The 13,100-nt window shown below is 43.8% G+C and overlaps 1 protein-coding gene across 1 annotated transcript in view; it reads right to left on the minus strand.

Moving 5' to 3' along the window:
- rnf145a (ring finger protein 145a) overlaps positions 1-13,100 on the minus strand; it is a 152,013-nt gene that overhangs the window by 87,524 nt on the left and 51,389 nt on the right. The gene's annotated exons all lie outside the window — the stretch shown is intronic.

Consider the following 13,100-nt stretch of genomic DNA (forward strand, 5'->3'; position numbering starts at 1 on the left):
CACATGATCAATGCCTCTCATCATCTTGTATACCTCTATCAGGTCACCTCTCATCCTCCTTCGCGCCAAGGAGAAAAGGCCAAATTCACTCAACCTGTTCTCATAAGGCATGCTCCCCAATCCAGGCAACATCCTTGTAAATCTCCTCTGCACCCTTTCTGTGGCTTCCACATCCTTCCTGTAGTGAGGCGACCAGAACTGAGTACAGTACTCCAAGTGGGGTCTGACCAGGGTCCTATACAGTTGCAGCATTACCTCTCTGCTCTTAAATGCAATTCCATGATTGATAAAGGCCAATAAACCATACACCTTCTTAACCATAGAGTCAACCTGCGCAGCTGCTTTGAGCGTCCTATGGACTCAGACCCCAAGATCCCTCTGATCCTCCACACTGCCAAGAGTCTTACCATTAATACTATATTTTGCCATCATATTTGACCTACCAAAATGAACCACTTCACACTTACCTGGGTTGAATGCCATCTGCCATTCCTCAGCCCAGTTTTGCATCCAATCAACATCCCGCTATAACCTCTGACAGCCCTCCACACTATCCACAACATCCCCAACCTTTGTGTCATCAGCAAACTTACAAACCCATTCCTCTACTTCCTTATCCAGGTCATTTATAAAATTCACAAAGAGTAATGGTTCCAGAACAGATCCCTGAGGCACTCCACTGGTGACTGACCTCCATGCAGAATATGACCCGTCTACAACCACTCTTTGCCTTCTGTGGGCAAGCCAGTTCTGAATCCACAAAGCAATATCATCTTGGATCCCATGCCTCCTTACTTTCTCAATAAGTCTTGTATGGGGTACCTTATCAAATGCCTTGCTGAAATCCAAATACACTATATCCACTGTTCTTCCTTCATCAATCTGTTTAGTCACATCCTCAAAAAATTCAATCAGGCTCGTAAGGCACGACCTGTCCTTGACAAAACCATGCTGACTATTCCTAATCATATTATACCTCTCCAAATGTTCATAAATCCTGCCTCTCAGTATCTTCTCCATCAACTTACTAGCCACTGAGGTAAGACTCATGGGTTCAGAATTTCCTGGGCTATCTCTACTCCCTTTCTTGAAGAAAGGAACAACATCCGCAACCCTCCAATCCTCTGGAACCTCTCCCGTCCCCACTGATGATGCAAAGATCATCGCCAGAGGCTCAGCAATCTCCACCCTCGCCTCCTACAGTAGGCTGGGGTACATTTTGTCCAGACCCAGCGACTTATCCAACTTGATGCTTTCCAAAAGCTCCAGCACACCCTCCTTCTTAATATCTACATGCTCAAGCTTTTCAGTCCGCTGCAAGTCATCACTACAATCACTAAGATCCTTTTCCATAGTGAATACTGAAGTACCTCTGCTATTTCCTCCGGTTCCATACACACTTTCCCACTGTCACACTTGATAGGTCCTATTCTTTCACGTCTTATCCTCTTGCTCTTCACATACTTGCAGAATGCCTTGGGGTTTTCTTTAATCCTGCCCACCAAGGCCTTCTCATGGCCCCTTCTGGCTCTCCTAATTTCTTTCTTAAGCTCCTTCCTAGTAGCCTTATAATCTCCTAGATCTCTAACATTACCTAGCTCTCTGAACCTTTTGTAAGCTTTTCTTTTCTTCTTGACTAGATTTATTACAGCCTTTGTACACCACGGTTCCTGTACCCTACCATAACTTCCCTGTCTCATTGGAACGTACCTATACAGAACTCTACACAAATATCCCCCGAACATTTGCCACATTTCTTCCGTACTTATCCCTGAGAACATCTGTTCCCAATTTAAGCTTTCAAATTCCTGCCTGATAGCCTCATAATTCCCCTAACTCCAATTAAATGCTTTTCTAATTTGTCTGTTCCTATCTCTCTCCAACGCTATTGTAAAGGAGATAGAATTATGATCATGATCTCCAAAATGCTCTCCCACTGAGAGATCTGACACCTGGCCAGGTTCATTCCCCAATACCAAATCAAGTACAGCCTCTCCTCTTGTAGGCTTATCTACATATTATTTCAAGAAACCTTCCTGAACACACCTAACAAACTCCACCCAATCTAAACCCCTCGCTCTAGTGAGATGCCGATCGATATTTGGGAAATTAAAATCTCCCATCGCGACAACTCTGTTATTATTACACCTTTCGAGGATCTGTTTCCCTGTCTGCTCCTCGATATCCCTATTACTATTGGGCAGCCTATAAAAAACACCCAGTAAAGTTATTGACCCCTTCTTGTTCCTAACCTCCACCCACAGAGATTTCGTAGACAATCCCTCCATGGCATCCATCTTTTCTGCAGCTGTGACACTATCCCTGATCAACAGCGCCACGCCCCCAGTTCTCTTGCCTCCCTCCCTGTCCTTTCTGAAACATCTAAAACCTGGCAGTTGAAGTAACCAGCCCCGTCCCTGAGCCATCCAAGCCTCAGTAATGGCCACCACATCATTTCTCCAAGTACTGATTCATGCACTAAGCTAATCCGCTTTGTTCACAACACTCCTTGCACTAAAGTGGACACATCTGAAAACTTCAGTCTAAGCGCATCCCTTCTCCATCACCTGCCTACCCACCCTCTCGCACTGTCTACAAGCTTTCTCCATTTTTGAGCAAACCTCCTCTTTCCCAGCCTCTTCCGTTTGGTTCCCAAACCCCAAGAATTCTATTTTAAACTCTCCCCAGTAGCCTTAGCAAACCTCCCCACCAGGATATTGGTCCCCCTGGAATTCAAGTGCAACCCCGCCCTTTTTGTACAGGTCACACCTGCTCCAAGAGACCCCATTCATGTTCAAAATGGAATAACAGTCCGAATTAAAAATACACTGGCACAGAAATTGCTACAGTCCCTGCTGATTGGTGTTAACTAAATACTTTAAATCCTTTCTGTTTTAAAATATAAGCATGGAATTTACAATACTCATGCATTTGAGTGAATACAAGACATTATGCAGCAATTATGTGTTTGTTTTATTAAAATTAAACACTCTCATGACCTTAATTTAATAATGCATTTTTCTTGCTGACATTACCGTAGATGTCGGATTATAAGCCGCTACTTTTTTCCCACATTTTGAACAGCTTTGAACACTGCGGCCTTTACTACGGTGCGGCTAATGCATGATTTTTTTTCATGCCGCCAAAAACATTTTGCCTCGTAACAGTAGACCAATAAAATTGATGAGTAGTTCACAGAGGTCCAATGAAATTGTACGATAAATCAAGCGCACTTTCACAATTAAATTATTGTAAATCAGTCATTTGTACTCACCCTCATCAACATGGAAAACACTCGAAGAAAAGCATTGTGCTGCCTTTATGGCAGTTATTTAGTTTATAATATTTTTGCTTAGTAATTCATTTTCTAGTTAAAGTTAGAAGAGTTTTAACTATATTTGTTTTCTGTACTACATCACAGGATGCTATGACGTCACACCCGGTTTCACCGCGTCTTGTGGGAAAAATGCCGGTTTGCGATAAACGGGAAGGAGGGGGCGAGCGGCATTAGATCTGAGCGAACGCTGCTTTTAAGTTAAAGGCGATCAATAACTTTTCCTGGTAGGCTGCAGTATATATATTTTTTACTAGTCGTTAGGAGATATTGGAATGTTGTTCAGTAAAAAAGTATACGCAACGTATATTTAAAAGTAGCCGCGTTACAGGCACGGTTCGAAAAAAAGCATTTGCAATATGTATTTGTTTATGTTACCATATGGATTTAATTAAAAGTTAAAAAATCCTCACGTGTAATATCTTTCTGTGTAAATATCTCATATTACAACGTGGGACACCTGCGGCCGAAAATCCGGTGCGGCCTGTACAAGTACAAAATTGATTTTCTTTCTAAAATTAGAGCCAGCGGCTTTTAATCAGGTGCGCTCTGTAGTCCGGAATCTACGGTAGTTTGTAAGTAACTTAAGCTGAAATAACAGCAGCGAAGAAGCTGATAGCAACTTCCGTATATCTACACTAAGGTATACATTTGTTGTCAGTTTCACCGTAATCATGGCAACACCCAGCATTAGAAAAGCTTATTCAGTTTTGACTTGTTTTTCATTGATTTGCTGAAGTATTGCTGCAGAATAGAACACGTTATATTTAAAACTATTCCAACTGGGAATTAAACACCTGCATCATGTTAATTGCATAAATTGAAAACATCCCCCCTCTTGAAGGCATTAATCCTTGCTATATATGGACGTGGAGAACTCTCAGAATTCTTAGCTAGAAACTAAATCAGCAAATATCAACTATGAGCTGGAGTATGGCTCCTGAAAGAGTCATGGCTGAAATAAAAAAGCTGAACTTTACACTAATGGTTCTTGCACTCACCTCTGCCTGTTATGGACAGCCTTTCTTGATAGTACTCCAAACCCTGGTCTGAAGTCTGAACAATAACTGGACCTCAGGGAGCCTCACTTCCAAACTTAATTCAGCTTCATGGTAACAGGACCTTCAGGTCCAACAAGCCTACTCCGTCCAATTATACCCATGTGACCAATTAATTGACTAACCCCATATATCTTTGGAATGTGGGAGGAAACCAGAGCACCCAGGGAGATCTACACGGTCACAGGGAGTACATACCAACTCCTTACAGACAGTGGCAGAATTGAACACAGGTCACTGGAGCAATAATATCCTTTACATACTTTCACAGCAGATGGAGCAATGGGAAAGGGAGGAAAGGAAGGTGCTTTTTCTGGTGTTAAACTTTTAAATCAACTTTGTTCTATAAAATGAAGTCCACCCTAATTTGTAGTTTTGTGTAAATTATAGATTCATAATATTAGGCCATTACTCAGGGCCAACAGCTGCCTGCTCACCATTTCACAAGCCAGCACATTCACACTCTCTCTGTATTTGTTTTCACCAATGCCAATTCTGGAAAATGGGGAAAAAGACAATGGAGTCAAAAATAGCATTGGCAACTCAAGGGGAAGTACATGTGTCTGTATTGGCATCAGCATGTTTGTGTCAGGAGTCTTGCAATTGTCAGATAGCAAACAAAAAGCTGCATGCATTTAACTCAAAACACATGAAATGCAGGAGGAATATGCAGAGGAATAAACAGTCAACATTTTGGGCCAAGACCGTTCATCAGGACTTCAACTGCCTGTCGAGGTTCTGGGAGTCCATACAAGGCTGGTATAATTTCTAGGGTAGATAACTACTTCTCCCAGCTTAAGTGAAAGGGGAAGCAAAGCAGTCCTTCTCTCCAGGTCTGTTGTAGTGAGTGCTCACTTTCAGATCCTTGAACAGCAAGGACAGTAAATGGTTCTCAATCAGACCCTCAAAATAAAGCATCATTGGCTATTTTGTTTTTTCCAATTTGTTTGACCTTCAACATAAATTAACAGACGTTCAGTAAATAAGTCAGTAAATAAAATGCAACTGTTTCAAAAATAAGGTTAATGAAAAACAAAAATATTGAAAACATGAAATTTTTACAAACTTGTCTATGCTTCTCAACTTGCAATCTGAAAACACCACTGAAAGCTAACTGATTTCAAAAATGTCAGTGATTATTCCCCCCACCCTACCTCCATCCTACCTGTCAATGGAATCCAAGCAAAACTATGTCTCAGTATTGATACTCCACATGAAGTACAACTAAAGGATGTACAGATTCAAGCTTCTAAATTAATCATCCATGATCTCGGCATTGGTAGCTTCAACAGCAGAACAAGGGCAGTTCCTGAGATTGAGACTGATCTTCTGATCAAAGCATCAAAACACAGTGATTTTCCAAATACATAGATATTGATAATAGTGGTCATTCTGCAAGCCTTTATATCTCTGATCTAAATGACGTATCGTACTATTTATCCATGGCACAATCAGGAACTTCAACAGACCAACCACAAAGGAAATGTTTTAAGAAACAACTATTTCAACAAAATATTTTCTTGGATATAGCACTTAAGTAAACAAGTTATTCTGACAGCAACACAGATTTCCTTTACTCACACAAGACATCTGCCAAGAGTCCAAAGCAAATCAAAATCCCTTAAGAACACACTTAAGCATAATAGAGATATCCTGCTATCTCTAAGAGAATGAGAAAATGATGAGAAAATGGTGGCAGCGCGCGTGGCCACTCCAGGAATGAATATCTGCACAATCCTGATTTGATGGGGGACAGACGTGAGAAGCACGGAGGAACATCTGGTGAAATTTCTGACATGCCTGTTTCGCTGCCGCTGCTACTGTGCAATTGAGAAATCTCCAGAGAGGAGGCCCCGAATCCTCAGCTTTGCCTGTTGCTTGGCGGCCGAGGCCAAGATCGAAGTGCTCGGCAGTGAGGTGCTCGGTGTTGGAGGGCTGGTCGGCGGCTCAAAGTTTTTCGGACGGACCCAGAGTTGGCTGTGGTCAGATGCTTCCAGAGGCTGCATTGGGAAGCTTTGCGGCACTGGAGGTTCATGGCAGGAAGAGTTTTTCTTCCTTCTACCATCTACGTGAGATGATGTGCTATCGAGGACTTTGAGACTTTCTTTTACCGTGCCATGGTCTGCCCTTATCAAATTATGGCATTGCTTTGCACTGTTGTAACTATATGTTATAATTATGTAGTTTTTGTAAGTTAGTCTTGGTCTGTCTTGTATTTTTGTGATATCACACTGGAGGAACATTGTATCATTTCTTAATGCATGCATTACTAAATGACAATAAACGAGGACTGAGTGTCCTCACAACCTACAAATCTAAAGTGATCAACACACACAAAATGCTGGAGGAACTCAGCAGGCCAGGCAGCATCTATGGAAAAAAGTACAGTAAATATTTCCGGCCAAGACTCTTCAGCAGGACTGGAGAAAATAAGATGACAAGTAGAGTTCAAAGGTGGGGGGAGGGGAGGGAAAAACAAAATGAGAGGTGAAACTGGGAGGTGAGGGAGGGGTGAAGTAAAGAGCTGGAGGTTGATTAGTGAAAGAGATACAGGGCTGGAAAAGACGAAATCTAATAGGAAAGGACTGAAGGCCATGGAAGAAAGGAAACCCAGAGGGAGGGAGTAGACAGACAAGAAGATAAGGTGAGAGGGGGAAAGGGGGAATGGGAAATAGTGAATGAGAGGGGAGTGGGGTTCATTACCAGAAGTTCATGAAATCAGTGTTCATACCATCAGGTTGGAGGCTACCCAGACAGAATACAAGGTGTTATTCCTCTAACCTGAGTGTGGCCTCATTGTGACAATACAGGTCATGGATAGACGTAAAAGGAATGGGAATGGAAAGTGGAATTAAAATGGGTGGCCACTGGGAGATCTCATTTTTTCTGGCAGACAGAGCATAGGTGCTCGGCAAAATGGTCTGCCAATCTTCATTGGATCTCACCGAAACAGTGGAGGCCACATCAGGAGCACTGGACATAGTATATGATTCTGACAGACTCACAGCTGAAGTGTCACCTCAACTGGCAGGACTGTTTGGGGCCCTGAATGGTAGTAAGGGAGGAGATTTAGGGGTAGGTGTAGCACTTGTTCTGTTTGCAAGAGCGAGTGCAAGGAGGGAGATCAGTGAGGAAAGACAAACGAACAAGGGAGTCGTTAGGGAGCAATCCCTGTGGAAAGCAGAAAGTGGGGGGTGGGGGGAGGGAAAGATGTGCTTGGTGGCGAGATCCCATTGAAGAAGTTGAAAGTTGTGGAGAATTATGTGCTGGACACAGAGGCTGGTGGGGACACTCCCTTGTTCAAACATCACTCCCCACTGATCTCCCTCCTGGCACTTATCCTTGCAAGTTTTACAGCTGGTACATCTGCCTACACCACCTACTTCACTACCATTCAGGGCCCCAAACAGGCCTTCCAGGTGAGGCGACATTTCACCTGTGAGTCTGCTAGGGTCATATACTCGTGTGGCCTCCTCTACTGTCATGATGAAGCCACACTCAGGTTGGAGGAACAACTCCAATCCGTCTGGGTAGCCTCCGTCCTGATGGCATGAACATCAATTTCTCAAACTTGCTGTAATGGCCCTGTCCCCGCTTCACCATTCCCCACCCCCTTTTCCCTCTCTCACCTTATCTCCTTGCCTGTCCACCGTTTCTCTCTGCAGTTCCTCCTCCTTTTCTTTCTTCCATGGCCCTCTGTCCTCTCCTACAGGATTCCCCCTCCTCCAGCCCTTTATCTTTCACCAATTAACTTCCCAGCTCTTTACTTCACCCCTCTCCGTCCCAGTTTCACCATCACCTTATGTTTCTACCAACCCTCCCCCCACATTTTAAATCGACTCGTCTTTCTTTCTCCAGTCCTGCTGAAGGGTCTCAGCCCAAAATATCAAATGTACTCTTTTCCACAGATGCTGCCTGGCCTGCTGAGTTCCTCCAGCATTTTGTGTGCCTTGCTTGGATTTCCAACATCTGCAGATTTTCTCTTGTTTATAATTGTATTACTTCTAACTGTTTTATTTGTTTGGAGAGTGGCAGAACAAAAGAAACAGAATAAATAGCGAAACACAAAGAGATTCTGCAGATGCTGGAAATCCAAACACATACAACATGTTGAAGGAAATCAAGTCAGGCAGCATCCATGAAAATGTACAGGCAACGTTTCAGTCCAAAACCCTTCTTCAGGACTGGAATAAGTACTTTTTAGCTTTGTTTTGTCCCCAAGTGATCAAATTTAGTACTTCATGGAATACACAGCTCTGAATAACCCTACACACAGAAGCTGCTGACAAAACTTCAAGTCAGGCAGCATCGATGGAGTGGAAGAAAGAATCAACATTTTGAGCCAAGACACTTCATCTTGTGTCTTGATGAAGAGTTTTGGCCCAAAACATTCACTGCTTATTTCCCTCCACTGATGCTCCCTGACTTGCTGCATTTTTCCAGCATTTTGTGTGTGTTGCTCAAAATATCCAGTTTTTGCAGAATGTCTTGTGTTTCTCAACAAGTTCACCTGGCAATTAGAACATAGAATAGTACAGCACAGTACAGGTCCTTCGGCCCACAACGTTGTGCCAACCCTTAAACCCTACCTCACATATAACCCCCCCCCCCCCCACCTTAAATTCCTCCATATACCTGTCCAGTAGTCTTTTTAATTTCACTAGTATATCTGGCTCCACCACTAACTCAGGCAGTGCACTCCACGCACCTAACACTCTCTGAGTAAAAAACCTTCCTCTAATATCCCCCTTGAACTTCCCACCCCTTACCTTAAAGCTATGCCCTCTTGTATTCAGCAGAGGTGCCCTGGGGAAGAGGTGCTGGCTGTCCACTATCTATTCCTCTTAATATCTTGTACACCTCTATCATGTCTCCTCTCATCCTCCTTCTCTCCAAAGAGTAAAGCCCTAGCTCCCTTAATCTACGATCATAACCCATACTCTCTAAACCAGGCAGCATCCTGGTAAATCTCCTCTGTACCCTTTCCAATGCTTCCACATCCTTCCTATAGTGAGGCCACCAGAACTGGAAACAGTACTCCAAGCGTGGCCAAACCAGAGTTTTATAGATCTGCATCATTACCTCGCAACTCTTAAACTCTATCCCTCGATTTATGAAAGCTAACACTCCATAAGCTTTCTTAACTACCCTATCTACCTGTGAGGCAACTTTCAGGGATCTGTGGACATGTATCCCCAGATCCCTCTGCTCCTCCACACAACCAGGTATCCTGCCATTTATTTTGTACTCTGGAGTTTGTCCCTCCAAAGCGTACCACCTCAAACTTCTCCGGGTTGAACTCCATCTGCCACTTCTCAGCCCACTTCTGCAACCTATCAATGTCTCCTTGTAACCTTCGACAATCCTCTACACTATCAACAACACCACCAACCTTTGTGTCATCTGCAAACTTGCCAACCCACCCTTCTACTCCCACATCCAAGTCGTTAATAAAAATCACAAAAAGTAGAGGTCCCAGAACCGATCTTTGTGGGACACCACCAGTCACAACCCTCCGATCCGAATGTACTCCCTCCACCACGACCCTCTGCTTTCTGCAGGCAAGCCAGTTCTGAACCCACCTGGCCAAACTTCCCTGGATCCCATGCCTTCTGACATTCCGAATAAGCTCACCGTGTGGAACCTTGTCAAATACCTTACTAAAATCCATGTAGATCACATCCACTGCACTACCCTCACCTATATGCCTGGACACCTCCTCAAAGAACTCTATCAGCTTGTTAGACACGATCTGCCCTTCACAAAGCCATGCTGACTGTCCCTGATCAGACCATAATTCTCTCAATGCCCATAGATCCTATCTCTAAGAATCTTTTCCAACAGCTTTGCCACCACAGACGTAAGGCTCACTGGTCTATAATTACCCGGACTATGTCACGGGACAAACTCTGGCCTGTCTAAACCCATGCAACTAATCAGGTGACAATCAATATTAGGGAAGTTAAAGTCATCCAAGATAACAACCCTGTTATTTTTGCACCTTTCCAAAATCTGCCTCCCAATCTACTCCTCGGTATCTCTGCTGCTACCAGGGGGCCTATGGAATACTCCCAATAGAGTAACTGCTCCCTTCCTATTCCTGACTTCTACCCATACTGACTCAAAAGAGGATCCTGCTACAGTACCCACCATTTCTGTAGCTGTAATAGTATCCCTGACCAGTAATGCCACCCCTGCTCCCCGTTTTCCAAGATGGCGGTGCGACACAGCTTGCAGCGGCCACTCCGGAGCTGATTATCTGTTATTTGTGAAGCGGGGTGCCATGCACAATCATAATTGATTGAAAACAGACGTGGGAGAACGGAGGAACATCGGGAAATCTCCAGGAAGACCTTCTTCGTTGCTGCTGCTGCTGTGAGGTCCGGGACTCTGCTGGGAAGAACAGGCCCCCAGTCCTCGGGGTCGCGTTGCCGATGGCTGTTGGCAGGGCCGTCTTAATACGCTCGACAGAGGATGGTGCTCGGAGAAGCTGTGCCGGAGGGGATGGTCATCGACTCGGAGGTTCGACAGACATGGAGTCCGCTGCAGTCAGGTTTCGGTGTGTGCTGTGTCTGCGAGGCTGGGATCGACGGAGCTTTCGTTGTGTGCTGCGTCTGCGAGGCTGAGTCAGGCTGCGCCTTGGAAGTCCATAGCGGGGGTATTCCCTTCTGCAGCCGGCGTGGGATGGCGAGTCTGTCGGGACCCTGGGGACTTGTGGAAACTGTGTGGTGATTTCTTTTGAACTTATAGTCCTTTAACATCTTTGGACTATTTTTACTCTGCCCATAGTCTGTTTATCAATTATGCTATTGTTTGCACTGTTGTAACTATGTGGTTTTGTGCAGGTCTTGTAGCTTTAGTTTTTCGTCTTGTTTGTCTGGTGGATTTGGAGCTCCTTTCCGGGGAACGCGCTAAGACGGCAGCGCGATATTAATACGCAGCCCTCTCCAGACTCTGGATTGGGGATTGCCAAACGTTATGTCGATTTTCTAGTGTAGTCTGTTTTGTCATATGCTTTTGTGATATCATTCTGGAGGAACGTTGTCTCATTTTTTAACTGGATTGCATTTGTTGTTTCTAAATGACAATAAACTGAATCTGAATATTTATCCCTTTTAAAGCACTGAAATCCAGGAATATTGAGAATTCATTCCTGCCCTGGTGCCAGCCAAGTCTCAGTAACGGCCACTACATCATAAATCCATGTATGTATCCAAGCTCTCAGTTTATTACCTTTGTTCCTGATGCTTCTTGCACTGAAGTACACACACTTTAGCCCTTCTACCTTACTACCTTTACACCCTTTATTCTGCTTCTCTTTCCTCAAAGCCTCTCTATGTGTTAGATCTGGCTTTACTCAATGCACTTCTTCCACTGCTCTATCGCTCTGGGTCCCATCCCCCTTGCAAATTAGTTTAAACCCTCCCGAACCATGCTAGCAAACCTACCTGCAAGGATATTGCTCTCCGTCGAGTTCAGGTGCAACCCATCCAATCTGTACAGGTCCCACCTTCCCCAGAAGAGATCCCAATGATCCAAAAATCTAAAACCCTGCCCCCTGCACCAACTCCTTAGCCACACATTCAAATGCCATCTCCTCCAGTTCTTACCATCATTATCACGTAGCACTGGCACCAATCCTGAGAATGCCAGCCTTGAGGTCCTGTTCTTCAGCCTTCTGCCTAGTTTCTGAAACTCGCACTTCAGGACCTCATCCCCCTTCCTGCCTATGTCGTTGGTACCAACATGTATCACAACTTCTGGTTGCTTTCCCTCTCATACCAGGATATCATGCACCTGGTCAGAGACATCCCAGACCCTGGCACCTGGGAGGCAACAAACCATGTGGGTGTCCTTCTCACGTCCACAAAATTTCCTGTTTATGGCAGTATTTGTAACCTACTTCATTAATGTAAAATACAACAATAATAATAAAACAAAATGAACATTTAATTAATTTGACAACACAAGAGCAGATCTGCAGATAACTGTGGGATATACTGCTTTAAGTTAAAGAATTAACTATTCCTCTGATGAAATAAATACAAACCCCATTTCCAGAAAAGTTGGGATATTTTCCAAAATGCAATAAAAACAAAAATCTGTGATATGTTAATTCACGTGAACCTTTATTTAACTGACAAAAGTACAAAGAAAAGATTTTCAATAGTTTTACTGACCAACTTAATTGTATTTTGTAAATATACACAAATTTAGAATTTGATGGCTGCAACACACTCAACAAAAGTTGGGACAGAGTTAAAATAAGATTGAAAAGTGCACATTATATTCAAGTAACACCAGTTTGGAAGACTCCACATTAAGCAGGCTAATTGGTAGCAGGTGAGGTATCATGACTGGGTATAAAAGTAGCGTCCATCAAAGGCTCAGTCTTTGCAAGCAAGGATGGGTCATGGCTCACCCCTTTGTGCCAAAATTCGTGAGAGAATTGTTAGTCAATTCAAAAGGAACATTTCCCAACACAAGATTGCAGAGAATTTAGGTCTTTCAACATCTACAGTACATAATATTGTGAAAAGATTCAGAGAATTCAGACATCTCAGTGCGTGAAGGGCAAGGTCGGAAACCACTGTTGAATGCGCGTGATCTTCGAGCCCTCAGGTGGCACTGCCTAAGAAACCATCATGCTACTGTGAAAATTATAGCCACCTGGGCTCGGGGGTACTTCGGAAAACCATTGTCACTTA

The sequence above is a fragment of the Hemitrygon akajei genome, chromosome 15 (assembly GCF_048418815.1).
Source record: "Hemitrygon akajei chromosome 15, sHemAka1.3, whole genome shotgun sequence".
NCBI classification, from domain to species: domain Eukaryota; kingdom Metazoa; phylum Chordata; class Chondrichthyes; order Myliobatiformes; family Dasyatidae; genus Hemitrygon; species Hemitrygon akajei.